Genomic DNA, 26,523 nt, shown 5'->3' with positions numbered 1-26,523 from the left:
TAAAATGTAGTCTTACCCCCACGGTCCTCCCCAAATTCATTCTCCACATGCAGCCAAAGTGAGCATTTCAAGTTCAGGGTTGATCATATCCTCCCCTTCTTAATATATTCCAGTGGCTCCCTACTGACTTCAAGATCAAGTTCAGTATCCCACTACATGGCTTATTATAGTTACGGGAGCAAGGAGGAACAGAGGCAGCAGCATTGACACACCTGCAGCAGCTTGTTGAAGGTCAGTATGGAAAGAAGTCTGTATTAGTTTCCTAGGGCTGCTGTAACAAGTTACCACAAACTGAGTGGCTTAAAATAACATAAATTTATTGTGTCACAGTGTTGGAGGCTAGAAGTCTAAAATCGAGGTGTCAGTGGGGTTGGTTTCTTCTGAGGGCTATGAGTGAGGATCAGCTCTGTGCTCTCTCCTACCTTTTCACCGGCAATCTGTGACTTATAGATGCAACACTCCAGTCTCCGCCTTCATCTTCACATGGCACTCTCTGTGTCTCTGTCTCTTCACATCTTCTTTTGTTGATGGCTGTCTTTGTGTCCAACTTTTCCTTTTTTATAAGGACACCAGTCATATTGGATTAGGGCCCACCCTAGTGACCTCATTTTAACTTTATTACCTCTATGAAGACTCTATTCCAAATAAGGTCACATTCTGAGTACTGGGGGTGATGACATCAACATATTTTTTGGCGGGGGGGGACACAATTTAACCCACAACAAAGTCCTGCTCCAAGATGAGGTTTGATTCTCTAAGACCCTTCCAAACCAAATTTCTATTGGTTTCTGTTTTGTAGAACATAAGTTACATATTAAGTATAAACAGAAATATGTTTATAGTCATATATTTTCACAGGTTGTTTGCATTTCACTTATATATCACCTCCCTCCACAAAGAATTTATATTGCTTAAAATGGTATTTTTTTTCCTTCGAATTCCTAATATTATTTGTGGTGAAAATAATAACATTTACAGCATAATATTAAAAAATCTGTCATAGAATTGATTACTTGGGCAATTCTCTCACAGAAAATCTCTAGGCCTCAGTTTCATAGCCTGTAAAATAAAAATAATAAGATTGCCCATTCTCCCTTTCATACTGGATTTTGCAACAATAAAACAAAACATACCATAGAGGAATGTTTTGAAAAACTGTAAAATGTTTTCAAAAGAAAACCTGGTATTCTTACTCTTTCTTAGTTGTCTTTCTATTATATATTGGTAATAGAAATCACAGTTCTTAACAACGGAAAGCAGAACAAGTGGGGGTGTACAAAGGTGCAAGGTTTACACCAGCAGGTCAGTTTCCTTCCATCTTAGCTGGCCTCACTCCATGCCAGGACTACCCAATAAAACACACCCTGTCCTCGACACTAAACTTATCTTCTTACTTGCATTCTGGTCCCACAAAATTGATCACTCATGAAAGAGGACAAATAACTCCTGGAAAACAGGAACAAGTGTATTAGTATATTTTTTAAAAGAGGGAGAATATAAAACCAAGTAGGATGAAAGACACCTAATTAGGAAAAACAAATGGTAAAAAAACACGCTCACTTCTACTGCTCTTTGATTACAAGGTTCAGAAATATGTAGTTTTGTATTATGCAAAAATGTGCTTTTTCTAGAATAACCAAATTCAAAAGGACAAAATTATATCATCTTAAACAAGATGAAATGATCTGGTGTCAGATACCAGAGTCATTCTTTAATCAAAGACATAAAACCAGAAGTACCTTTTTCTTCCAATTTAGCAGAACTGGAGTGGCCATTTTTTATAAGTAATATTATTGAGTTACATAGTGTTTTAAGTAGTATAAAATTGGAGGGAGAAGAAATAAACTGATTCTTGTAAAGTTTCCAGGCACAGAGAGTCATTTTACTCACCAACTCTATCACAATATAAGTTTAACTAACAGGTAGAAACTGCCCATTGGATGAAATTCTACATGGTCTATGTGCCTAATGCTCCTCCAGGGGCCCTCCAGTTATACAGCACAGGGAATGCAAAATGAACAGACTTGTGCAAGAAGGAATTAGGGTTGGGAGCCCTGGAAAAAAGCAGAGTGTGGAATGGAGTAAATATGACTCCTAATAACTTCATGGAAGGCTGGTTGTGGAATGGAAAAAATATTCTTGCCCAGGAGTCCAACAGACCTGGTTTACAAACCAGCATCTCCTGGCTACATAACCTTAGATAAAGGCATGTGAGCCATTCCCTCATTTTTAACTAGAAATGAAAACAGGAACCAACTTTTTTACCTCAAAAGATTACTGTGAAACTCTAATAACATTATACTTAGGACAGTGCTTTGTAAACTTGACTAAACAAATGGAAGATGTTATTATCTTGGGTAGAGTTCAACTTCCCTACAGTCTGCCTCAAACAAGGAAAACTTCTTTACTCTTGGGGTCCAAAAGTAAATGTCCAAACACAGCTGTTCCTACTTAACGGTTTTCTGTCATAAGCACAGTAGGCTTCTTATTATTCTGTATAAGACATATAAGGCCACTTTCATTTGTCAGTGCTATTAGCAATGGCACTAATCATTCTACATAAAATACCTCCAAAGCCAATCTTGACTCAGAAAGTCTTCTGAGTGGAACAGGTTAGCTGAACAATTAGTGTCTTATATTTTGGAAATTATTCTTCTAGGATAATACATTAACTACTGATAATTGTACCTATAATTTTCCTGTTGAAATTCCAAAAGCTGTTTTTTTAAACTGCTTCTAATTCATTCATTTCAAAAAAAAAAAAAAGGTGAATCTCACGACCACTGAAAAATAGTACACATATGTGGTAACACTGAAGTACTGCTGGCTTGACACAGTTGTAGATCTCGAGGTTATTTTTTTTCTTTTCTCGTCAAACTGGGTTGTGATGGAAAGAGAACTTCCTGTCCTGTTCATGAGCCATTGTGTCTTTTACCATTGTAAGCACCTAAAGTGCGCCCTTTTAATGACTTATTCTAAAAGGAAGCATGAGATGGGCTTCACTTCCAGAATCAAGAGGCAGAGTACCCCAAGGACAAATACCGTGGAACTACAAATTTAAACTTCTATATTTCTGTTCATTTTCAGCACTACAGTTTCATTATAAATACTTCAACTGATGAGAAGTTGAACACTGATAGTGATTATTCTCATCTAGGCTAGAATGATGACTTAGAATGTCACATGACTTCTATTCTAGATGCTTCCCCATCTGATGAGGATGAATTCTAGATACAACCATTCTTTCTAGGACAGGAAACAAACCCTCCATTTATATCAATATTTCTATAAGAAAAGAACATCTCAGTGACAAATGGATACTTAGGACAACTTACATCCCTTCCTATTATATTCTTCGACACACAAAGGATTACTTGGTCATCAGCTGGTCATGGAAGTTACAGAGGTCATAGCCAGGGTCCTTAGTGAGGCCAGGAAAGAAGGAGAGGTCTCATAAGTTGGCAATGCCAGGTGAAGTATTTTTGATTCTGTTTTAAGCAAAGTATTTGTATTTCAGGCACTGGCTGTAACGTCAAAATAACTGCCCTGCCTCTACATGAATAACACTGATAAATTCAAGGTCCCCTAATCAGGGGCAATGTTGCTCCCCAGGAGATACATAGCAATGCCTGGAAACATTTTTGTCACTACCGGGGGTAGAAGGGGTGCTACTGGCATCTACTGGGTAGAGGCCACAAATGCAGCTAAACATCCAACAATGCCCAAGAGAAACCCTCATCAACAAAGAATTACCTTGGTCCAAAATGTCAATAGTGTGAGCTTGAGAAGCCCTGTCCCAACTGGTAAAACAGTTCACCTTGTAGAGAATGTGAGACAAACCCCAAAATAGATATAAACAAGTAAGATATGGATTTAAATATTAAGTGTAACTGCATTTAAGCACTGAATATGCTTTCTTTCAGTCACTGGTTGAAAATACACAGAGGGCTTTGAAGCTCTGTTAATACCTCCATTTTCTCTTTGCAGTCAGTCACCCTCAGTAGCATTGCATAGAAAGAAAAAAATAGAAGGAATGAGTAGGTGCTAAAAAGATGGGAGGAGGTGGGAAACAACAGAAGGAAAAGTAAATATAAAAAGAAAAAAAAATCCCTACTCCTTCTCTGGATGTAGATATGCCACTACATTTTGGTCATATAAAAGAGGTTCACTAGAGCCAAAGAAGTTTTATTGCCACAGACACGAACATCATAAAATTTTCCAAAAGCTAAATGTAAGGTTTTGTTCCCTAGCTGTCATGATCCACAGAGAACAAACCCAACACATGGAACACAAAAGGTTTTTCATTAAGCTTTTTCTACAGTAACAAGAGATATGATTGTGTGATCTTAAAATTGAAGTTAGTCCCACAGACTCGTTGGGCTTCAAGGACCAAGACCAGAGCCTCTGAGCCTTCCACACACCTTACACAATTACGACGGGAGTCTGAGTACAATCCCTAAGAGCTTCCAACAAGTAGCCATTTCACACGGCTCCTTATCGACACTGCCAAGACATCCTTGGTGCAGGCTCTCTAAATAGAAGTCAGCCAAGCAACTGAGAAGATACAGTCTGGAACACAAGAAACCATCAAACTCCCTGACAGATTAATTTATTAAAAGACAGAATCTTAGCATCTCAATGTTAAAAACATGGGGAGGGGAGAAACTACCCATTGCTTTCTGAATCCTTTCAACACACAATGTCCAAGATTCCATCCAGTCTGTTCCTGGACTCCTTGACACCTCAATGTCACCCCAATGGCAGAACTGACAATGTTATTTTTTTTACATTGGTAAGTTCTGTATGAACTAAGACATACATATCCTGTTATTAATATTCCATCAATGTCAAGAGCAAAGTACCATGATGGTAAAATCATATTTATTATCTTGCAGCCTGCCCGCCTTGATTTCTGTCTGCTTATCTTCTGGTCTGGAGACAAAAATACAGGAATGCCAATGGCAGGCTAACTTAGAACAACCTCTTCAAGCCTTTTTTAAAATATTCAATGGCCCCTCAAAATTCTCCTAGATAAATGAATTGGAGGTAGGGTCAGGACAACACACAAAGCAGGACAAAGGAGATATGGGTGTTTAGTAAAGTGGAATTTGCTCTTCTTACTACTCGCTCTTCTTTCACCCACCCCTCGTGGAATCCAACAGCACAGACACAAATTTTTTCATAACTCTACTTCTCATTTCACTTTAAATCAGGGCAGCCCCTCTCATAACCTTAAGCGCTATCTTTACACATGTGATCCCCCAAGTTGTATCAGTCTAGACTTTTCTGATCCCCAGACTCAACCATTTGGAACTCAATCACAGGCTCCTCAAACTTAACATGTCTAAAACTGAACTGTCTGCCTTTTCCCCCAACCTCCCACAATTACCCCCATCTCAGCTAAAGGGGACTCCCATCCTCCCAGATATGCAAGCCAAACCTTGGGGTCACCCCTGACACTTGTTTCCCACACTCCATATCCAATCCATTGGGAAATCCTGTCAGGCCTACCTATGTTTATACAGCCAGAATGCAACTGTTTATCCCAACTTCCACCACTGGACATAAGCAGGAAGACCAGAGAGAGGCTGCTGCAATAATCCCACTCATGGAGGTTTGGTCTTCCTGCTTCTACTCCGTGTTCTGCCTCAATATACTCTCCAAAGAGCACTCACTGATTGTAGTAAAATATAAATCAGATCCTGTCACTCTTCTTCTCAAAACCATCCCTTCTTGACAAGGCCCTAAAAAAGGCAAGCCCCCATTTTTTCCCTGACCTCCTCTTCTCTCCTCTCCTTTTTCACTCTACTTTAGCCACCCTGGCCTCTCAGTACTTCTAAAACATGCCCGACCTACACCTCTTCCTCAAAACCCCTGCACTTGCTGTTCTCTCTGCCTGAAACGTGTTCCCCCAGGTACCCACACTATTTACTATCTCCCCTCTACAGAGTATCAAAAAGACAGGAAGGACTGAGTCTGATCTATTCACTGCTATATCCCTATGGCCTAGAAAAGAGATTGGCATGAAACAGTTGTTCAAAAATTAGTTGTATGAGTGAAATAGAGAGAGTGACCAGAGATCTTTCTTTCTGTTTCGCACTGGAGGGTCACTTTTAGAGACCACAGAGAGCATGCACACCTATAATTATATGAACGACTCTACATTAAAATGTAAACATAAACCAAATATTAACCTAAAACATCTTTAAGTGAAACAATTATACAAATAAACTTATAATTTTTCACTATTAAGAGAATTTTATATCATTCTGGTTTGAATTTTACATAGTATCTCAGTAAAAATTAACAAAGAAACAAAATAAAGTGAATTAGAGATGGTCAGTATAATTTTGGGGGGAAATGCATAAATTCTACATTTAAGAATTTTAAATCATCCCCCATTGCAGATACCTTCAATTAAGCCTACTCTAATTTTGGCTAAGTGACAACCCAATTTCAAACTTTCACTCCCAGGCATGGCTGTCTGGCAGGTGGAGCAGGAGCCTCCAAGACCCCGGCAGCATCGTTCATTCTGAACAGAATGGGTTTTTATGTTTTTATGTATGTATGTATGTATGTATTTTTGCCAAACAGCCAGAATGCTTCAGTAACTCTGTTACTCACTGATGGTAATAAGTACAATCTTTGAAGGAAATCCACAATTGAGCAACTAAAAATGCCTTTTATGACACTCCAAATTAGTATGCACTCTTCATTTTGAACTAAATTGCCCATTGATTTAGTAAGACCCATGCTCCTGACCTTGCGGTCAATAAAATTCACTTTTTTCTGAAGTCCGGAATTTTAAAAAAATGGCAGTAATACAATTGCTCATTTTGATTTACTACCTCAATAAAGTAAGTAATTAGTGATTTCTCCATTATTTGTTCAGATTATACCACTCCTTCCTTACCTGGTTCCATCATAAAGGCCCCAGTCCACAAACACAGCACATAACCAGGGTTACAATAGAAAGCCAGCCTTTCTGAGGCCCACAGTGGAACAGGACTGGGCTGACCCAGACTGAGTAGCTGGAGCCCTCACCAAAGACAGGCCAATGCTCTGGGCAGTTGAGGAAAACACCTGCTACAGAGACAACTAGAGATAATTTCCCATAAAAATCCTTGCCTCAAGAACTCAAATACTCGCCACCTCCATTTCTGATGCATCTTGGGTCTTTCAGAGGGGAAAAATGGCTCCTGTCTCACTGTTGCACCTTTATAACAACGTGTATCCCAGCATACCTCCCACCAACAACTTCAACAAGTTTCAACAAGTGCAGCTGAATCACTTGAGATGGGCCAAAAGGTCAGGGCCCTGAAAGTTTGTCAGCCTGATTATCTAAAGCCACTGGAAAGCACTCCATGTGTTCCACAGAACAGGTAGATTTTCCACTACACAAAAGCAGCTTTGTTTCTATATATGTGACACCTCCTAATTAGAATCAATGATTTTTTTTTTTACTGTCGCTCCCGATAAGCTTGTTTGCCTAGCTTCATTTTCCTAAAACACTTTAAACATATCTAGAAAGGGTGAGTGTCGGCAGAACACTGAAACAGGCCTTGAACCAGGACTGTGGTATTGCATGATGTTTACAATTTGTCATCCTTGGGGGTAATTTTGCAAGCTTAACCACACCAAAGGACATATTATAAAGAGCCAGGCAATTTTGCTTGAGTATATTTATGGAAATGGACCAAAAGTGTCCAAAGAGGCATACTGTCATTTTTTCCTTGAGTGTGTGCCAGTTCATGACCAAAAGCAAGCATTCAGAGACTACAAGAACATTTATGACCACACTGTGTGTATCAAATAAGTTACTTTATGAACAGATGGGGAATATTGTTTTTCAGGGTCTGAGTAAAATAGCCCTTCACACCAAATTGCTGCTCACAATGGTGGATCTCTCTGTGATTCATTATGACCCTGCCCTCACTAATAAGCAGATCTCCCTCAAGGGTCACTGCCTGTGGGACACGGAGACATCACACATCCTCATGACTTACAAAAATGATGAGCAGTGGGGAATTATGCACCAAGATCATGTAATTTGGACAAGGTGGGAAAAACTGAGTAATTCACTTGAGATAACAAGAGTTTTCCCATCAGTGGTGATTATATGGCAACGGAACCCTTGGAGAGCAAATTTTAAAAAATGGTTGGGCTGGGAAAGATTTAGTAAATTGAAATGCAAGTTATAGGAGCCAAGACTGATAAGAAAAAAGTAACAAACCCACTTTGATGAGACAGTCACTACTCATGGAAAACTCAAAGATCAAGACTGAAATGTTTCTTCTTTTCAAGGGGTTGAAGAGAATCAGGGTAAGTCAGGGATGAAGCAGGAAGGGCACTTTTAGATCCTTGGGATGGAAACAATACTGTGCTTAAACCCTCCTATATACACAGGAAGGCCACATTTCCCAGGCTCCCTTGCAATTAGCTGGGGTCATGTGACTGAGTTCCAGTTGATGCAGTGCAGGAAGAAGTAAAATGTGTAGCTTTTAGACCAGCTCCTAAAAACTTCTGCAAAATCCTCGACTTCTGTTTATTGCCCTACATTCAGGTTGTGGAGACATTTAGATTAAAGGATCCTGAGTTACTATATGATCACAGGAAGAAAGCTGGTTTAGAATATGAATGAGAAGCTGGATTATCTGAATATTTCCAAGAACGCTTCTTAGTTATCATTTGTCTTTTCAAATATTATGTTACTGCCTAAGAGTATCTCTCATCTCATTCTTAAGCAGAGTGATTTCAGAGATCTGCAAGAGCAATGGAAAAAACTAATATTTTTCCAGATCGGTAGAACACAGGTTACCTTACAAAATGTCTGGTGTCATTTTTAGATGTATTGGAGGGAACAAACTGTTTTTTTATTTCATATAAGTTGAAAGTGTATTTTATATACTTTTAACTTTTTATTACAGAAAATCTCAAATTATCACAGAAATAGAACAACAGAGTAATGAACCTCATTGTATCCCTATCACTAATTCCAAGTATGTCTATACACTTGGAGCTGGTGATACATACATATGTATCCATATACATGTAGGGAGGTAGGTAGAAAGAAAGGAGGAAATAAAGGATGGATGAGTGGGTGGATGGAAGGAAGGAAGGAAGGGTGTGTATATATATTTGGGGTCCACTGTACGTTAATCTGACCACAGGCCAGACACTGTTAAAGGACTCAAAGGTAAATGATGGTCTTTAAATATACTTCAGAAAGGACCCAGTATAAATCTCAAACTCCACAAATTACTTCGCTCTGAGGGCTACAGTGAGGATTAAAGTAATCCAGTAGCTCAGAATTTGTAAGTTATTCTCTTTCCCCTCCCATTCCCCTGAAGGAATTACCATTCTAAGGGAGCAGTTTAATATTTCCTTCCTAGTAAAAATGTAGCTACTCCTGGGAGAACAAGAGCACTGAATCTTTTCTCAAACACTCACCACTTATATGTATGAATTTTTCTCTGCTGAAGCTCTTTCCCAAAAGCAAGATTTGAATAGGTGGAGAGGAAAATGTGGAATGAAGCAAGGGACCCTGAGGCAGCATGGAAATTCTAAGGGAAGAAGACAGCAGGAGTGACTACAAATGCAATGGAAGACAAATTTCTACTTCAGAATGTTGTCTAAGGTGGGGTCCCCCATTTTCCCTTTATTACAACTGCTCCCCAACCCCCAAATCCAAACTCTTTGCTAGCAAAGCACCACTTACTTGATTTTTCACACCAGAAATTGTGACTGGGAATGGGGGAATGACAGCAGAGAATTAAGTAGTAGCAACCTTCATCACTGAAGGATGGGCTTACCAGGCCCAACACCTAGATGCCCACTTAAAAATTAAAGCACTTATAAATAATCATTCTAAAACACAGGAAAGAAATTATTCTCGAATGACAAACCCGAGATGCTTCATTGTAAGTTTTAAGAGCAAGACCAATCAAGTCCTATCTGGAACACTCTGAACACCTAAGTCTACTGAGGTGACTCCAGGTGACTCCAGGCTGTGGTCTCTGGTCACACTGGCAAATGGCCTGACCTTGGGAGGCTCAAATCTCTGACCAGGCAAGTGCTGCTGGAGCAGGAAGCTCAAACAACAAAAAAGTCTCTCAGTATGCCTTCTGTAGTCTAGACAGATCGAATCACAGGGAATGGGTGCCACTGATGAGAACTGACTTAATTCGTACTCCTCTCTCCATCTCAAGCATTTAACTCTAGTCTGTATTAATTCTGTCTGAGAAGAAAAAATTCCAAGTAAGCCTTAGCAGTAGAGGGTGGGGGAGGATGTCTTGAAAAGGGGCTGACAGGCTCAGCATAATGAGTGTCAGTCCAAACCTTTGTTCACTCTCTTTACAGATTAGAAAAGGAAATATTAAATTAATGGAAAGCTACTCAGACAGGATAATGTATGTAGTCTCTATCCACATTTTAATCACTTGACATAACTGATCAAATAGCTTTGGTCTCTAGTCTTCTGCAGGTGGACTTTAATTCTTTAAAGTCCACCACAGAACATGTTTTTATGCTTGTTTCCATTTATGTGTTTTCCTGACTGACCACTTGGCACAAGTAAAATTTGTGTTATATGACAGTCGCCAAGAGACACATTTTAATGAAGAATTAAACTGTCAACTTTAAGAGACAATGGACATGATTGGGGGAAAATCAAAGTGTCATTTCACATGCACTAAAGCACAGTCAGTGATGCTACCTCTTGAAATTTTGTGTATTAACTGGATTTGCATTTGCAGTAACTAGGTGTGTGATTCTTTCCAATTTTAAAAACATTCATTCCTATTTGATAGTAAAGGTCCTTTGTGATTTGCCCAAGGTAAATTTCCAGCCTCACTTCCCACTTCTGCCCAGACTTGGGATCACCAAAACTACTTGGAAGTTGTTTCTTTCCCTGGGCTCTTTCACACCCCTCTGCCTAGTGCAGTGCCTCCTAGTGCAGTTGAATGGCCACATTCCCATTTCCTGTAAGGATTACTCCATTGTTTCAAGATGCAGTCACCTCCTCTAAGAAGCCTGCCCAGATTCTACAGACAGAACTCAAAGTCTCTTCTCCTGTTTTCCCATTAAAATAATTTGTACAGATCTATATTACAGCCCTTGTGTCATTACTGTATAAATAACTATATACACAGCTGTCATCTCTAGAAGATTTTGAGTTCCTCAAAGCAATACCCCATTTATTTAGGTCCACCCTTCCAGGACAGAGCATGGAATGTGTCTTGTACTCAGTGATCAAATGAGTAAATGAACATGCATTGATGGTGTGAACACATCAGTGCAACTACTGCTTGGGCAGGACAACTATACATTCTGGTTTTCCCATGATCCTCCTGGTTTGCCCTGATATTCAGTGAAATTAACCCCTTTTACTCTAAAAGGTGTCCTGATTTGAATAATAAATTGTTGGGAACCGCCCTGACTGGTATCAGAAGCTGAAACCCCCGCCTAGGCTAAGGCTAAGGGAACGCCCTTGGAACCGTAAGCCAGCAAGGAGACAAAAGCTTATCTCCCTGGCAGGAATGCTGCTTCTGCTGCTTTATTCATAACTGAACCCCAAAAAGCTTGGTCGGTTAGCCAAAGATGGGTAAGATTCCCCACGGGGGGAACAACCTAAGCCAGGCACGATCACTTTGGGAGGCCCCCCAAAAGAAGGATTTGGGGGGCTGCAGCAAAAGGGGGTGATGGATCCTCGGCTTTGACATAGCTTGAGTTCTCATCGTCTGGGAGAAAATCTCCTTATCGCCTTAGTTCCCATGCTAAGCCTGAAACAATGACAGGGTGGTGCAGCTCTGTGCTGAAAAGGGCAGATTCCCTGGGTGATGGGCCTAAGAAAGAACATGTAAATTACTGTGAAACCTTCTTTGTTTAGAATGCTCTCAGTTGAATGAGAGGGGTCCAAGGAGGAAGTTAGTTTGTTCCTCAAAGTCTTACAGCTCTTTGACCCCCCTCAATAGACCAGCAGAGTTCCTTGTTTTCTATAGTTCCTTACTTCCCACTGATGAGTACTGTACTTTACCTGAATTATTATGCAAAATGAGCCCAATAAAAGCAGGTATGAACGGTAAATCAGGGCGCCCCCCACTAGGGGGGGGGTGGCCATTTCGTCCCTACTTCCCCACAGAAACTAGTTTGTCTCTGTGCATGTTTGTTTTTTTCTCGCGTGTTTTTCGGCGAGCCATCCACAGCGTTCCGTGGTCACTGCTGGCCGGTGACCCACGCGCAACAATAAATTATACAGTCACCCTAAGTTTGGAGCACATTGCCCCTGCCTGCCTAGAACCATGTCATCTCATTTTCTAATTTCTCAACAACTTTCAAATTTTTTTAGTTCTTCAAAATTCTTCCTCAAAAGGATGAGTCATTCTTCCTACTTGAGTACAGTATATATGCCCCCCCCCAATTAAAATAAATACTGTGTTGAGAATTAAGAACACACCGGTTTCATTCTGCTTTCTCACCAAATTCCTATCCACACCAACCTCTTGTAATAGTGATGACATCTATTAGATCAATTTATTTCCCCTCTGGAGGAAGGCTGCCCAGAGTTCAAACAGATAAAAAATCGATCCTGGCTGCCCACGCACAGGATGCCAGTCACACATCCACTGCCTGGGTTACAACATCCTTTGTCTTCATGATCGTATAGAAGCCCTGAGTTAGTAATTACAGTAGAAACTAATAAATCTGCCTGGAAAAAAAATAGTATCTCTTTTCCACATCATTCTACCCAGAGCTTGAAGAAAACACTGGTGAAAGATAAAAGAACATCAGACTACCTCTTTTTTTTTGAAAAATTAATGTGTTTAGTCTTTCACTCTACACATTCAAATTCTATCTGAACTCAAAGATGTCAACACAACCACTCAAAATACAGGTAATCAAGAAATAGTCCAAAGGTCGCAAAAGGCGTTTCTAACAAATTGCCAAACTAATTCTCCACACTGGTGCAATCTGAATGAACTAAGAAAAATACATTTTAAAAAATACATTTTAAAATCTACATAGGAATAAACCTCAAAAGGTTTGAAATACATTCCCTTAATCAAATCATTTATGAAAAGATTTTCATAATTCTTTCTAATTTTGAAAACATTATTTTAGGGCATGGAAATTAGAGAACCACCACAAAACAAACACAAACTAAAAGGAATATTAACCATCATGTAGTTAATGATTTTGCTTAATGAGGATAAAGCCTCAAATATTGAACCTCTTAGGGTTTCTCTCATTATCTATTGTTTTTCATTAATCCTAGAATCACAGGGCAAAAAAATATAAACCACGATTTACTTTAAAATGTTTGCCCAAACCTGCTTTGAGTTTACTTTTCAGGACAAAGTTCATGAGAGGCCAGTTCCCCAGGTAATGTGGATTAAATGTCTTCTAACGAAAAATCAAACTAAACCACTACCAAATGGAAGGTTTCTAAACTGTGCTTTGGGATGCGAAGTCTAATTTGACAGATGCTTTATAGACTGTTGTAATGTCCCTTTGGATGAGTGAATCTGGAGTTTTGCTTTTACCTATAAGAGGTTTGTAATTGATGGTGACACATATATGTCTACAGCGTGTTGAACATGTATATACACAAATAAACATGTTGGTCCCTCTTTCTCATGTAAAATTGCTGGGAAAAATATCTCAGTTTAGTTGTATTTTTTTTAATTACTGAGTTTGCATTAAACATTTGACAGAGTGATGCCTCAGGGACACGATTTGGAAGCTACACTCTCTGTGATCTTCACCAGATGTTTTGCTGGTGGTGTTTCAGCCTCAAGAGACAAAGAGGATATTCATGATAATTTTATTTATTTAATCACATCAGGAAGATTTGATAAAAGAGAGACCTCAACAGTTTGGTAAAACTAATTCTTCAAAAATATCCATAGTAGCAACAATATTTTTAACATCATTTTATATTAAAAGCAAAAAGGCTGCATTGCATTTGAGGGGAGAACATTCTACCTTACCTTTAAGAGTGGGAACAATGTAACAGATGTGTCAGCTCCGCTTTTAACTCAGGGAGGCAAGGAGGTGGGATGATACATACACATTGCTCAGCACAGTCTCATCCCAACCTTTAACTGACTATGAGTTGCAAAAACGTGTGTTCTGAATACGAAATGGGCACTCAATTGAAAGCTTTCTGCCTCTACCAGAGTCACTCTATTACCTTCTTTTCTCTTATCCCTGAATTTTATGCCAAGGGAACATGAAATTACCCTAATCATTGTTAGGGTATAAATGATAATGAAGATGTACTTTCTCCTAAATACCGCCTCCCTACACCTTAACTGAAAGGTAGGCCCTAATTTATATAGAGTTCAATGTCAGCACATGGGTACTTTCAGTTCTCACCCATGGCTGTCCATTAGAATCACCGGGCGAGCGGTACCCCAGACCAATTACACCACAGACACTGGAGGGTAGGGGGGCCAAAGTGTGCACACTTTATAAAGCTTTCATAGGGATTCCAGTGTCATTCAAGGGCCGCCATCCTGGAGGCACTAAGTAGGCAAGCGCCAAACACTTTGCTAGTCTTAGAAAAATCACATGGGATTTCAAGATAGCAGTGGAGTAGGTGGGAAAAGCTATACTCACATCCTCCCAAGACCAAACTGGACTTACAAATAACTTAAAGAAAAATCATCCTGAATAACCAACTGAAGACTAGCTGAACAGGAGTCTTATAACTAAGGATTTATAGAAGGTGGCACATCAAGACTGGCAGAAAGGGTGGAGACACGAAAAGGGATAGCTCCACTCCCACAGGTGGTGGCTGAGGTTCCAGAGGGATATCTCCACCTGAGAAGTATGGGGCCTGATCTCCAAGCTGGATTCCCCAGACCAGAGCAACAAGGCCAGGAAAAGGCACTCACATAACATCCAGCTGTAAAAAGCAGCAGGATTCTGTCTGCCAGGGAGAGGCAGTCTGCAGCAGACACAGGTACCCTCTTAAAGGGCCAATGCACAAATTTTTGTTTGTAGCTACTCACCATGGGCTCCTGCAGAGGGAGGGAGGGAGAAGCAGTCTAGAGTTGCATGAGGACAGCCTGGGATTTATGGCTCTAGGGAGGAAGTTGGGGGACAGCCACCAGGATGTCTGGGCTGAGTCATTTGCTTATACCATAAATGCCATCTTTCTTGGGGAGAGTGTCCCCCACTGTGTGGCATTAGCCTGGGGGAAAGCAATAGCCCCACCATCTGGATTTCCTCTCTCTCCACCCAGCAGAGCTTGGGCCCTGCTGAAAAGTAGGCTGCCTTAGCCGGGTGTAGAGGTCTGGGAAGACTCAGGGGGTGTCAGTGACTGAGTTGTCTGGCTCTGGAATTGGGGCCATTCCTCCCACTTCCCCGTGAACCTGAGGGGCACTTCCCCCTCATGAAAGATATGATAGAACAAACCACCCAGCTCCCCACCCCAGGTTGAGCAGACTCAACCTCCAGGTACCCAAGGCACAACCAGCTGATTCCCAGTGGCTCCACCCAGCTGAAGTCAAAGCAAAATCCAGAACAGGCTGAGTCATGTGATGCTGGGTCACAGACCACACCCACCACCTTCCCTGCAGCCTGACTGGAAACCCCTGTCCCCATCTTCTTGACTCTTCCAGAGGCTCTTTCACTGTCTGAGCCTCACAGGCAGCCAGTAGGTAGAAGCAGGTGGAGGTGAATCTCAGGGTACCTTGGGATTTTTGCTGACCTGCCCCTAATCTGGTGTTGGAACAGCCAGCCTTGGTGCACATCTTGGTCCTTCCCATATGCACTGAAGCCCAGAAGAAGTAGCCACAAACTTCAGATCATTTGTGGCTCTAAACAGGTTGCTGAGAGCCAGGAACAGACAGCATCTGACATTGGTCTGCACCAAAATCCTTCCCAAGAGTCCCAGAACCAATTCACCCACTGGCCAGCTTCAGACAACATCAGAGCAGATTCCAGTAAGCTTCATAAACAGCATATTCAAAGGGAGATCTTGGCAGCCACCAGACCCTGTTATGGTAAAAATCATTTTGTGTGGTTAAGATCAACCATCCTGAGGGTTGATCCCACAAATGGGCCAATAGCAATCAAGGCTCAATTACAACAGTAAGGCCCAACTAACAAACAAAAAGAACATTCCTAGAGCACTCAGCCCAAGTGGTCAAGGAGACTGCACCACTGGGTCCCACAGGACACCTACTACATAAGGCCATCCCACAAGACTGGGAGTCACAGCAAATATACCTGATATATAGAAACAAACACAGTGAGAAAGCCAAAATGGGGAGACAGAGAAACGCCCCAAATGAAAGAGCAGAAGAAATGTCCAGAAGAACTAAATGAAATGGAAGCAAGTAATTTATTAGATATAGATTTTAAGAAAATGGTTATAAGGATACTCAAGGAACTTAGTGAGAACTACAACAGCATGATAAAGGACAGAGAAACCTTTAAAAAGAACCACTCAGAAATGAAGAATACAACATCTGGAGTGATGAATATACTAAAAGGAACAAACATGAGGTTGGATGAAGCAGAGGACTGAATCAGAGTTTTGGAACACAAGGTAGAAAAGAAACACCCACTTACAGCAGCAAAAAAAAAAGAAGATAATTTAAGCGACCTCTGGAACAACATGAATTGTAATGATACCTACATCATAGGGGTACCAGAAAGAGAGGAAAGAGAGTAAGGGATCAAGAACCTACTTGAAGAAATAATGACCCAAAACTTCCCTAATCTGATGAAGGAAAAAAACACACAAGTCCAGAAAGCACAGAGAGTCCCAAACAAAGTGATATCAAAGAGGCCCACATCATAATTAAAATGAAAAATGTTAAGGACAAAAAGAGAACTTAAGAGCCTCAAGAGAAAGATGGTTAGTTACCTATAGGGAAGCTCCAATTAGACTGTTAGATGATTTCTCAATAGAAACATTTCAGGTCAGAAGGGACTGGCATGACATCTTCAAAATGGTGAAAAAACAAGGACCTATAACCAGGACTTATTTACCCAGCAAGCCTATCATTTAAAATCGAAGGAAAAATAAAAAGCTTCCCAGACAAGAAAAAGCTTTAAAAAGTCTCTTGCCACCAAACCAGTATTACAAGAAATGTTAAATGGCCTGTGAGGAGGAAGAGAAGGAAGAAGGGGATGAGCAGGAAAAGAGGAAGGGGAAGGGGTACAGGGAGGGGGAGAAGAAGACGATGACAAAGACACATAGGTAAAAGAATAAAATTGCAATAAATAGGTACCTATCAATAATCACTTTAAATGTAAGTGGCTTAAATGCTCCCACCAAAAGACATGGATAAGAAACCAAGATATATATATATATTGTCTACAAGAAACCCACTGCAGAACAAAAGATAAACACCAACTAAAAGTATAAGGATAGGAAAAGATATTTCATGTAAATGGAAGCTTTTAAGAAGCTGGTGTAACAATACTTGTATCTGACAAAACGGACTTTAAAACAAAGGCCTTAGTAAGAGACTAAGAAGGACACTACATAATAAATGGAACAATCTAACAGGAGGATATAACCCTTGTAAAGATTTATGCATGAACACAGGAAGGCTTAAATATATAAAGCAAATCTGGATGGGCATAAACAGAGAGACTGACATAACACAGTCATAGAAGGAGATTTTAACACTCCATTGACATCAATGGATAGATGTTCCATACAGAAAAACATCAAGGAAATAACAGCCTTAAATGACCCACTAGATCAGATGAATTTTGTTGATATCTTCACAGCATTTCATCCCAAAACAGCAGAATATACATTCTTCTCAAGTGCACATGGAACATTTTGTAGGATGGACCACATGTTAGGACACAAAACAAGTCTCAATAAATTTAAGAAGACTGAAATCATATAAAGCAACTTCTCTAATAATAATGCTATGAGACTAGAAATCAATTACAAAAAAAACCCTGAAATACATACAAAGACATGGAGGATATAGAGCATGTTATTAAACAATGAATAGGTTAACAATGAAATCAAGGAAAAAATCAAAAGACACCAGCAAACAAATTAAAATGAGAACCCAACAACCCAGTATCTGTGGGACACTGGGAAAGCAATCCCAAGAGGGAAATTCACAGCATTAGAGGCCTACCTCAAGAAACAAGAAAAATTGCAAATAAACAATCTAACTTTACACTTAAAGGAACTTGAAAAAGAACAAGAAACAAAGCCCAAAGTAAATAGAAAGAAGGAAATCATAAAGATCAGAGCAGAAATAAGTAAAATAGAGTCTAAAAAGTATACAAAAGATCAATGAGACCAAGAGCTAGTACTTTGAAAAGTTAAACAAGATTGATAAATCTTTAACCAGACTCTTCAAGAAAAAAAAGAGAAGACATAAATAAAATAAAAAATGAAAGAGCACAAATAACAACTGACACCAGAGAAGTACTAGGGATTGTCAGAAAATATTATAAACAACTACACGCCAACAAATTGGACAATCTCAACAAAATGCATAAATTCCTAGAAACATAATATATTCCAAAACTGAATCAGGAAGAACCAGAAAATCAGAATAAACATATTACAATCAGTGAAACTGAAGCAGTAATCAAAAATTCCCAACAAACAAAAATCCTGGACGAAATTATTTCAAAGGTACATTTTACCAAAGAAGAACTAATACCTCTTCTCAAATGTTTCAAAAAAATTCAAGAGGAGGGAAATCTCCCAAGCTCATTTTACTTAGCCAGCATTATCCCAATTCCAAAACCAGATAAAGACACTACAAAGAAAGAAAATTATAGGCCAGAAAATTATAGGCCATCCCTGATAAACATAAATGCTAAAATCCTCAACAAAATATTAGCAAAATGGATCCAGCAACACATTAACAAGGTCATATATCATAATCAAGTGGGATTTATTCCAGGGATGCAAGGTTGGTACCTGATCATACCAATAGATGCAAAAAAGGCATTCGATAAAACCCAGGACCCATTTATGATAAAAACTCTCATTAAAGTGGGAATGGAGGGATCATACCTCAGTGAAATAAAGGTCATATGTGACAAGCCCACAGCCAACATCATACTCAATGAGCAAAGACTACAAGTGTTTCCAGTAAGTTCAGGAACAAGACAAGATGTCTACTTTCACCAGTCTTACTCAACATAGTACTGAAGTCCTAGTCACAGCAGTCTGACAAGATGATTAAAAAGCCATTCAAATTGGAACAGAAGCAGTAAAACTGTTATTTGCAGATGACATGATACTGTACCTAGAGAATCCTTAAGGGGACAAAAGCATACGTTAGGGTAAAGATAGTCTATTCAATATATGCTGGTAGGAAAATTGGACAGATTACATGCAAAAAAATGAAACTAGAACACCTTCTTCTACCAAACACAAGAATAAACTCAAAATGGACTAAAAACTTACATGTTAAACTCAAAAACCATAAAATTCCTAGGAGTAAACATAGACAGTAAAATCTCGGACCTTTCTCATAGCAATATTTTTTTCTAATGCATTTCCTCAGTCAAGGGAAACAAAAGAAAAATAAACAAATGGGACTACATCAAACTAAAAATGTTTTGCATGGCAAAGGAAACCATCAACAAAATGAAAATACAGCCCACTGAGTGGGAGAACATGTTCTCTGATACCTCTGATAAGAGTTTAATATCCAAAGTTTATAAGGAACTTATAAAACTCAACACCCAAAAAACAAACAATCCAATGAAGAAACAGGCAAAGGACCTGAATAGACAGTGCTCCAAAGTGGACATGTGGATGGCAAATAAACATATGAAAGGGTGCTTAATGTCACTAGTCATCAAAGAATTGCACATTAAAACTACAATGAGATATCACCTCACACCTGTCAGAATGCCTATCATCAATAAATCAATGAACAAGTGCTGGCAAGGATGTGAGGAAAAGGAAGCCCTCATGCACTGTTGGTGGGAATGCAGATTGGGACAGCCACTGTGGAAAGCAGTATGGAGTTACCTCAAAATTTTTTTTACAAATGGAACTTCCTTATGACCTAGCAATTCAGTCCACTTCTGGGAGCATACCCAAAGAAACCTGAAACACTAATTCGAAAGAATATATACACCGCTATGTTCACTGCAGTGTTATTTACAATAGCCAAGATTTGAAAGCAGCCTACATGCCCATCAGTAAATGAGTGAATAAAAAAGCCTGTGGTATATAATGCTACTCAGCCTTTAAAAAGAAGAAAATCTTACTTTTTGTGAAAGCATGGATGGACCTGGAGAGTATTACGGTTTCATTTATAAGTGGAATCTAATGAACAAATAAAGTAAGAGTGCATACAGAAAACAGGCTGACAGCTGTCAGAGGGGAAGGGGTTGGGGGCTGGGTGAGAAAGGTGAAGGGATTAGGCAAAGGAAAAAGAGACTCCCAGACACAGACACAGGTAGAACAGGGTGAAGCGGGCATAAATGGTGGTAGAAGGAGACCTGATTTGTGGTAGTAAACACACAGTACAATTACAGGTGAAGTAATGTAGACTTGTATACCCCAAACCTATATAATTTTATTAACCACTGTCACCCCGACAAATTCAATAAAAGTATATCAAATATTAAAGAAAAAGAAAAATCACTTAATTTCTCTAGGCTTTATTTCTCTCTACTTAAAAAAAATGGTCTATATGGCAGGGTGTTAGAGTGTCGCACTCATTGATTTTTCTTGTAGTTAAAACAAAAGTATACACTTATAGTTATGAAATATTTCAACACTAGCTACAAAGCATAGAAAATATTATAAATTACCTGTAACACCTAGGTTACCACCACCAAGCTAAAACAAAATAATAGTTTGCTGTATTTGTTCCAGTTCTCACTTTTTGGGAAAAAAATAGATAAAGCAAAATTCCCATATCCTATTTCTTCCTGTTTCTTTACTCTCTAGAACAATGATTTTCAACCTTTTTCATCTCATGGCACACATAAACAAATTACTAAAATTCTGTGGCACACCAAAAACTATTATTACATTTTTTTTTACAATCTGACAAAAAATAGGCATAAAAGCAGGAGACAAAAAAAAAAACAGAATTATCTTCTGGAGGGCAGGCCCCGTGTAGTACAGGCTTCCCCCATGAAGGAAGTATTCTAGGAAACCATCTGTATCAGTATATCAGCTGGCATTGTTGTGAGAGGCTGCATTTGGCTTCAATGAATTTTTTTGAAGGTTCTTTCAATGTGTTTGCTCATTTTTTTCATGGGTGATTTACAAGTGCACCTGCCCACACCACACTGAGTGTTTAGCAGTTTTTGACCCAAAATGACATGACCTCCTGTCCCACTCTCCCTAGTCACCCAATCTTGCCCCAAGTGACTTTTTTTGTTGTTTTCCCAATGAAAAAAAAGTCCTCAAAGGGAAATATTTTACCAGTGTGGAAGAGGTGCTTCCACACTGGTAAACAGCTTCTGCTGAAAAAACAGCAGAAGCACTAAAAGGCATCAAAATTGACAAGTTCAAAAACTGTTCTGAGCAGTGGAAAAAAGTCTTGATAGGTGTACTGAATCAAATGGAGAGTGCTTTGAAGGTGCCTGAAGATTAAACATGCAAGAATACATAATTTTTATAAATAAACTCTGGGTTTTAGGGGCCTGCCCCCCTAAATCAATAAATCTTTATTTATTCACACTGGACAGCTTATCTTGTTGGCTATTGTCCTTTTTTTAATCTGCCAATGTTATGGAAATAGGTAGTACTGCATGTTTTAAAATTTTTTCTATCGTTGCCTGGCTGGTGTGGCACAGTGGATTGTGTGGCTACGTAGATTGTGCCCCCGCCTGCAAAACAAAAGGTTGCTGGTTTAATTCCCAGTCTGGGCACATGTCTGGGGTGCAGGCCAGGTCCCCAGTAGGGGGCACTAAAGAGGTAACCACATATTAATGTTTCTCTACCTCTCTTACTCCTTCCTTTCCTCTCTCTCTAAAAATAAATAAATAAAATCTTTTAAAAAATAGGATGCCCAGGCCCTCCAATGGCAATTCTAACTTGCAAAAAAATTCTTCCATCATCATTTATGATGTATTATAGACTTGTACACCTGAAACTTGTATCATTTTATTAACCAATGTCACCCCAATAAAGTCAATAAAGAAGTAAAAAATTAAATTAAATTAAATTAAATTAAAATTCTTGTGGCACACCAATTGAAAATTGCTGCTCTAGAGGTATCCACTATCCTAAAGCTACTGATTATCCTGACCACACAATTTTATTGTTTAAGCAAGTGATTACGTACCTACAACAACTATATAATACTGCTTACTGTGTGTTTAAAGGTACATAAGTTGTATTACAGCATGTGTATGCTTTCACATTTAATTGTTCATTCAACATTGTTTTTTGAGATTTACCCACATTACTATCTCTCCATCTATGTAGGGATTTATATCTAGTTCACTAATTTTAAACTCCCATATATTATTTCATTAGGAATAAACCACATTTTATTGAGTTACCTTACCTATGGACGCTTAGGTAATTCACGGTTTTTAAAAGCAGAGGTGCAGTAAAAACCTCTGTGTGTGTCTGCCTGCTACCGCATGAAGGAGTTTCTCGAGGTAGGAGAGACACTTAGACATGGTTTTGTTGAATATGCTCAGCTTCATCTTTCCTAGACATTCCCCATTTTTTTCCCAAAGTGGTAACACCAATGTACTCTTGCCGGCAATATTAAAGCATTCCCCATTCTCCATACCCTCATCAATATGTGAAAATATGAGAACTTATTAATTGTGTCAAAATGAAGGTTATGGAGTGGTAACTAAGGGTTACACTTAGTAGATATTTCCCTGAGGTCCCTTTCTGGTCATATTATTGTGGTCACCACATCAATGCCAAGTCTTATCAAAATAAAATAAAGGATGTGGAAAAAAACCTTCTTCCACAGTTTATATTGAATTTACTTTTCCTCAAGAAATGTCTTTCATGGCTAACACTGGCCATGAACCCATAAATCAGGCCATTAAAGAGGAATGGGGACATGGCCCTAGCTCTGTATTTATTTTCTTGTACTCATAATCCAATGTTACTTAAAAAGCAAACTGCCCAGTATGCAAGCCAAAGCAAATACTCGGGATTTTGCCAGGCAAAATGCCTGTGGAGAAATGAGTCAATTCATACAAAATTCAAAGCTGTCTTTGGTCAGCGACATTTTCGTGAAAATCTGTGGGTGGGTAAAAGTTTTGCAAAATTCCTTTTTGCTATTGGATAAAATTCATCCAGGAAAAATAAGCAAAATTTAAGTGGCGACCCACATTCCCCTTAATTCCCTTATTAACACTCCCAAACCTCCCAGCACAACTGCTTTCTATTGCGCACGAAGGAAGCCATTAGTGTTTCTGATACTGGCAACAGAATCCTGTCCCTCTCTGCTTACTCTGCTCGGATCAGATAGGCTTTCTCATGAGACGTACTGGCTGACTGAACAAGCTTCAGCTCATTCAGAGCACACCTTCCTGGGAACGCTACCCTGGCACTGCAAACTCTTCCCCTTAATCGCAAAAAGACCTACAGTAAAAACACTCATCAGCATACGCTCTGTTGGAACCATTACTATGGATACTGTTAAGGATGGTTAGTGTACATCTACAGTTTTGAGTGACACTTTTAGGAACATGAAACAGGGACTAAGGGAAAAAATTCAGAGACTCCAAGACTTGTTCTGGCTTGGAAATTTGAAACCTTATCATCTCAGAAAAACATAATAGAATTCAGCACAAAAATTCTATTAATTCCAAGACTCATCAATGTTGGGGTTTGTCTAAGTTCAATAAGGTCTAAATAGAATGATTTTGCACCTAGAAATTACTTGAGCTAGTAGACAGCAGTGAATGGACACCAATATTTTTAATATAATATTGCCATATCTTCGTTTCTGACTTGAGGTCTGCCTGTCTGCCCAAGAGGACTTTACTTCTCAAGGCCTTTGCCATTGGCTAGGAAGACCTCTGTAATCAAGGCAAGGCCTGCACAGAGAGCACCTGGTTTGGCTTTCCACAGAAGCAATAAGAATGAGATCTACAGAAGGGTGGAGTTGCCTGGGTGGGAAAGAGAAAAGAAACAATTCTCTTCTTCCGCTAAGTTACCCAAATAATACATTAACAATTCTACCCCAGTTCTGCCACCTAGAGTCTTCAGAGATCTGAATCCCAGAGTTCAGGGTAAGGCTGAGAAGTTACAGTCAGAGATTCTGAGGATGCACTGTCCCATGCATGAAATAGGATTTGGCACGAAGGGAGGGCACGAGTGGTAGCTTCTTACTGTACACAGGCTGTCACTGAGTAGCCCTTTCACACTTCCTTCTCCTATCACAACTCCCAGAAGCTCACTGTGCTGCTTGTAGCCCTGGTCACAAAACACAATTGGGTCATCACATCTTTCTTGGGTCAATAAGCTAAGCAAGTGAAAATGATGACTGACTGTAAGTATGGTCCACAGAAAATTAATAGCAGTGAAACATACGTAAAACAAAACTGGACTGGGTCTTATAATTCAGAGTGATCCAAGTGTTTGCAGCATGTGACACAGCCACAAAAACCCAAAGATCACTTCATGTCTCCAAAAGAAGAAAGTGGTCATTTTACTTGGCAAGAATCTTGAGCTTTAAATCAACTACCACAAGATTTTCAAACTAGTAGGAGATGAAACATTTCAGTTTTAACAGTTTTTTGTGTCTGAAATCCAAGAGTGTAAAGATTGGTTTTACAAAAGGCAGAAAAATGCATCTTTTTCAGATGTGCATTTACATTCAATACAATGTCTTCCATCAATAGATCCCAACTTGAGAAGCCTGTTAAACTCTCACGGTAAAGTTATTTGTTGCCAGTTAGCTATAGCCCTACAAATTAAGCAGATGACATGCAGCAACAGTCTTCATACATAAATATTCATGATATGATATGATATGATATGTATGTGTTAATATGAAAATGGATGTCTTCCTGCAAAAAACATATTAGCTCCTAAGAAACCCTGTTTTATATAAATACATTTGCACTAAAACATGTATAAGTAAATGCTTTGTGGTTCTAAATTTGATATGGAATTAAATCTAATAATCTGAATTTTGCCAAGATTCCATTTAGAAGTGGGGAGTGGGCAGACTAAGGGAAAGAGAAATCACCTCCCATACCTATCCTGAACAATACAATGAAAAACTATGTAGAAGCCTGCAAACATTCACTTCACAGCTTATTCTTTCACTAAGTATTCCTATTTTAATAGTCATGCACTTCTGCAAAAGTCAACTGTAACAGAGCATGTTTAAAGGACACATGGAAAAGCCAAAGAAGGGGTAGGATCAAGGGTGGGAGGTGGGGATGGCTGGGGCGGGGGGACGTGGTGGGGGGAAAATGGAGGCAACTGTACTTGAACAACCATTTTTTTAAAGAAGAGAGGAAAAAACAATAACGTGTTTCCAATCCATGAAAACAGAAGTCAACTTGCTGTATGCCTCTGCAAGCTCTGAGAACAGTAAAAAATGGAGAAATCCTATTGCACAAAAATTAATTTTTCAATGCAAAAAATTATTTTTTCAGATAATTTAAAGCTTTTTTTTTTCAGTAAAGCCAAATCCACCAAACTATTTTCAGCCAGGATTAGTCATAACTAAAAGGTTGGACTGTTTTTGCTCAGAGACTGAATGTCTTTCCTGCCTGCAATAGGCCTGTGTGTTCCAAACAGAGTAAATGGAATTGCCTTCACTTGCTTGTCTCTTTCTGGCATTTTTTAACGCAGAACCCTACTGACAGAAAAAGGTTTTGCTGCCTGGAATGCAATTATTCTTTTCACTCATATAACCTGGCATTCTCACAATGTATCAGCTTCAGGTTTTCCTTCAGAAAAATCACAACATGGGGCATAATGTAATGACAAGAAATGCAATTTCATCCAGCCAGAAATTCTTAAAACTCAACATACCTACTGGATGGTATCAAGTGCTTCTAATACTTGCACTACAGCTATTGTCCAATTGGCTTGCTTTTATATGAATCAAACAACTTGGTCAATCTATAATCAAACGTAAACATTTTCCAGATCTTTCTCATCAAGACATTCTACAGAAAGAAGAAATTCTGCCTGGGCGACCCCAATCTCACTGAGTTCCTTCTCAAAATTTTTACATATTTTACACATTTAGCGACCTATAGCATATTCAGTATCTGGGAAGAACCTACAATTCTCAGTTTCTAACTCTAAAAGAAATAATCCTGTCAATCTAAACTAATATATTATAAAATGCATGCTCTTTTTTTCCCCCAAGAGTTAAGTGAACAGTCTGAGATTGTGCAAAGCTGCCCTGTGATCCCAAGGGTGATGTCCTGCTTACAAACACTGAGGGTTTCTGTTAGGTGTGAAAAGATTGTGAAATCACGTAAAAGTCATATCATTAAAGATAGTCAATTTTGCCAAGAAAGAGATAGTTCCAGGATGGATGTTGTGACAGGGGAGGCAGAGGAAAAAGAGACACCATGCATACTTCCTTCAACACCAAA

The 26,523-nt window shown here is 39.2% G+C and overlaps 1 protein-coding gene across 5 annotated transcripts in view; it reads right to left on the bottom strand.

Moving 5' to 3' along the window:
• The window catches only part of GLIS3 (GLIS family zinc finger 3), a 453,286-nt gene that overhangs the window by 271,505 nt on the left and 155,258 nt on the right, over window positions 1–26,523 (bottom strand). The window lies entirely within an intron of this gene.

This window comes from Phyllostomus discolor, chromosome 3, assembly GCF_004126475.2.
Source record: "Phyllostomus discolor isolate MPI-MPIP mPhyDis1 chromosome 3, mPhyDis1.pri.v3, whole genome shotgun sequence".
NCBI lineage: Eukaryota > Metazoa > Chordata > Mammalia > Chiroptera > Phyllostomidae > Phyllostomus > Phyllostomus discolor.
Note: the sequence above shows the minus strand (reverse complement) of the source record. Positions and strands in the feature narration are given on the sequence as shown.